This window comes from Neovison vison, chromosome 1 (genome assembly GCF_020171115.1).
Source record: "Neovison vison isolate M4711 chromosome 1, ASM_NN_V1, whole genome shotgun sequence".
Taxonomy (NCBI): Eukaryota; Metazoa; Chordata; class Mammalia; order Carnivora; family Mustelidae; genus Neogale; species Neogale vison.
In genome coordinates, this window is record NC_058091.1 from 265,118,119 (window position 1) to 265,122,708 (window position 4,590).

Here is a 4,590-nt window from a genome sequence, read left to right on the forward strand (position 1 = left end):
ATAAAATTAACTAAATGCTGAGACCCACAGAGTTCAATTCTATACAAAGCATGGCAACTGACTCACTACGGAAACCAAAAAAAAAAAAAAAAAATCACTTGACCACTTGTGCCTTCCATTTTCTTATCCACAAAAAGAGAGTAATGGTACTCCCTCATGTGGATTTTACTGAGATTCCCAAGAGACTTAGAAGGTAGATTTCAAAAGCTTTGAAATGTATAAAACATGAAGACAGCAATAAAATATTCTCAATAAAATAATGAGAATAAGTGAAATTTTATAGCATGAATAGACTGATAGAGATTTCTGTTATTTTGCTTCTGTGGTTAAATTTGGGAAAAATTGTCATTTTTTATTATACTCTAACAAATGGTACATACACATTCTTGCACAGGGGCCATGCTAATCTTCTCTGTATCGTTCCAATTTTAGTATATGTGCTGCCGAAGCGAGCACGGTACATACACATTGAGATTTATTTCAAAAGGAAGGCCTTTAAATTTGTTTGAAATATGAATATTTTAACATATTTTAATATGTTTTCCAACCCATGAACATGAATGTCTTTTTATATATTTACATCTTCTTTAATATGTATTTTTAATGTATTGTACTTTTCAGTATAGCTCTTTCATCCCCTTGGTTAAGTATATTCTTAAGTATTTTATTCCTTTTGACACTATTATAAATGGAAGTATTTTCTTAATTTCCTTTTCATATTTCATTAGTATATAGAAATGCAACTGATTTTTGTATGTTGATTTTGTATCTTGCAGATTTGCAACCTAAATATGAATCAGTACATGAATGGATAAAAAAAAAATGGTATCTACACACACACACACACACACACACACACACACATACAATGTATATTATTCAGCTTTAAGAGAAGAAGGAAATCATACTATTTGCAACAATGAGAATGGATTGGAAGACATTGTCCTAATTAAATAAAGAAGTCAGTCACTGGAGGACTAACTGCATGATTCCACTTTTATGTGATATCTGAAATAGTCAAACTTACAGAAGCAGAACATAGAATAGTGGTTTCCAGGGTACAGAAGGAGGGGACATAGGGAGTTGTTCAATGGGCATAAAGCTAGGGTTGTAAAAGATGAATCAGTTCCAGAGAGCTGTCCAGCATATAACCTATAGTTAGCAGTACAGTATTGTGAACTTAGTAGTACTTAGTATGAGTAGGCCTCACATTCATGTTCTTACAATGGTAATAGGAAGGAAGGAAGCAAGGAAGGAAGGAAGGAAGGAAGAAGGGAAGGAAGGAAGGAAAGAAGAAAGGAAAAAAGGGATACTTGGAAACATTTGGAGGCGACGGATACATATATAACCTTGACTGTGGTAATGGTATCCCAGTTGTATGTAATGTCCAAACTCATAAAACTGTATATATTAAATGTATACAATTTTTTGTATATAAATTATACCTCAACACAGTTGCAAAAAATTTTAGATATAGACACAAACACAGGCACAGACACACAAACACACTAATACACTAGAGGATATACTATACAAAATACATAAATAACCCACTGTTATAAATTATTGATGTTACATTCCAGAACCCCTTTTAAATAATATGAGAATTGAAACTGATTTTTAAAACAGAAAGAAGAGTAAAATAAATTGAAAATAAACTTTTAACAAAGCTTGCAAGAAAGTTGTTTTATTATTAATCCATATTGCTATGGAAGTAAATAAGTTGAATCAGGTAAACAGGAAGCTTATAGACCTGACTGTTTGAAAGAAATATTCTGCACAGCATTATTTAGGTTTGTTTGTTCTGTTCACTAATTTAAAATGTTAGTCTTTAAAATTAATTCATTTAAAATTATTTGAATTCACTAAGCTTATCTTCTGAGTAATTGACCTCATAGGTAAACACTTGGTTCATTTAAAAAGGAAATAGGGTAGGCACCGCTGCAGTTTCATGAATCTGGAATTTATGCTAAAACAAAAAAGGAAACAATTTTGGCACTTAATAAATAGGGGAACATTTTCATCTATTGATTTATACTCCTAAAAGCAGTTCAAACATTTATTTCCTAGAGGTGGCATATAGTAAATATGAAATATGGACCTTGGTTTCTCATATCATCTGGAGAAGAAATAATTGATATCACTGATTTGTTGAGCTCACAGCAGCTGATTAGCTACATTAATTATAACCTGAGGGCTTTTATTTCTACCATAAATATATTCTCTGCTTTCCTACCAAAGCTCAGGATGGTTTTTACATTACTGTTCATAGATTCATGGTTGACAGCTTCTTGTAATTCTCATTTTGGACATAATTCTGGTCAGGAGTGATTACTTGAACAATCTACATTCCATAAATAAGCACTTAGGTTGGCCTATCTATGTCATGATTAATATAAATGGTGTTTGTTTTCAGATGTCAGAAAGATTGTCTGTTTCAGGAGCCATTGCTCCTCTGTATTGAAAGGTCAATATATCCTGATGCTTCTGTAAGTGTCCAAACCCCAAACGCCCAGAGAGAACGACTGAACAATAGAATAGAAAGTGAAAGAGCTCAAGTCAAAGGGCATACCAAGCAGTAGAGTTATGTGGGTGAATCACTTTACTACTCTGGTTTTCACTTTTTTAACTAAAATAAATTTTGGATTAATTGTTGTCTATGATTCCCTCCTGCCTTGTTGTTCTATAATATGTGTCTGAAATTTTGCTGAATCCTTTGAGATGCAGCTGCCAAACAGTGAAAATTTGGTTTCTCAAGGGTTGTTCTGAGTAGAGTCGTACCATGTATTCACTAAAATTTGCCTCTTTTAATCCTTTCTGTAGCTTTTGAAAAGAGTGCACCTCAAGCACTGAGTGGCTTTTTCTTTTCCTCAAAGAACCAATAAAATTAAAATTGAAGTCAAGAAAGAGTAAAAATTGGAGATAATTGTGGTGAAATCATGCTAATAATTTTGAGTACTCAGCTTTTTTTTTTCATTAAATTACTCTCTCCATCGTGATCCAATTAATCATCATCATATCTCCTTAAGGGAGTTAAGTAGCTAATATTACTAGGTGAATTAAGATGCCCATTTTTATTTTAAGAGGTATCTTCCCCAGCTTTATTTTTAACAACAATTACCTCTTTATCTAGAGTAGGCTGAAGTATGCCAATAACACCACATACGTTCTTTTCCTGGGGTCAAGTAAATAGGTTATTTTACTGATTTATTTCATGAATTTGATGATATTTCAAAAAAGTAATTTTGTGTCATAGCGTAGTGAATTCTAAGATTTTCTGATTGTCCAAGTAAGGCTAAATTGAATCCGTAGATTTCATGAACTTACCAGCTCTTCTATTAATTTGTTGTGTGCTCTTGCCCAAATTCTTTAACATATTTGTGCCCCACTGTAAGAAGCTAGTAACCTAATTGCTCTGTTAATATTTACACTTCTTAGGTGTGTTGTACAAATTCAAAATAATATGATTGCCATTATGTCTGATATCAACATTTATCCTTTAAAATAAACACTGCCAGGGGAAATCATGACCAACTTTCTAAACCCCAATGCTCTAAAACTTTTCAACTTTGTACAAATGTGTGTAAAAAGTGACATTTGTGTGCATGCACAAGATATATACAAAGCATACATCTATCTAGCTCTTTCTTTTTATTTTTCATTGAACAAGTGAATCATGGTTAAGGTAGAAATAAAATTGGGAATTTTCTCAAAGTATTTCATATTTACAGAATTATAGAATTGGGCATGATCCTTGAAAGAATGTGCTTCTGTACCCTCATTTTCTATAATGTATTCATGCTGTGTAGGAGAGTGATTTAGAAGAAAGTATTTGGAGACAACACTGGATTTTGACTACTGACTATCACTAAGTAGCTTTGGAGACTTGGCCAAAACCTAGACCTTAATTTTTTGCAGTTTTGTAACTGAAGGATTAATTTCTAATTCATTGAACTTTTGGTTAAGTAAGGGGATGTATTCAAGACACTTGATACGCTGAAAATAGAAGGAGGGGCAGAGGGTGAGAAGAGATAAAACGTTTCTTTGTTGAAGGAGCTACTAGGTGAATTCTTTTTGGTCTTTTGGAATTCTCTTTGATTCAATCTTCTGATGCCCTCTGCTCTGGACGAGGCCACGGAAGAAGAATGCACAGCCATCCACCTCTGGATATTTCTATGTTGCCTTCATATCTCTTAGCTTCTATTGCAGCAGCTTCTACTGGGAAACAAAATGAACAAGTTTGGGGAGTGAGCCAATTTGGCAAAGATCACTCTTCTCTTCCTGTGTTACTTAATGCCCCTAGCAGAACACGACACTCACTCATCCATGTCTTTTTCATTACTGCCATTTTGTGTTACAAATATCTCTATTAGCACTTCTTTCCCTAGATTCTAATTATCTGTCGATGTTTATTTTCACTAGACTGAGTCCCTTGAAGGTATAGGGTATATATTACTTTTTTGTTTTAATTTCAGCTCTGACACATCAGTGCCATTCAGTCTGAATGAATGAAGTTTATGTGTTAGATTAATAATGGGAAATAAATTCAGAAAAAAGAGAAAAGACAGAAAACCCTATATAGGTTAGAAG

General features: G+C 33.2%; 1 pseudogene; it reads right to left on the minus strand.

Annotated features, from left to right (window-relative positions):
* Positions 1 to 337: 337 nt before the first annotated feature.
* On the minus strand, positions 338 to 456 carry LOC122897878 (annotated as a pseudogene).
* Positions 457 to 4,590: the final 4,134 nt, after the last annotated feature.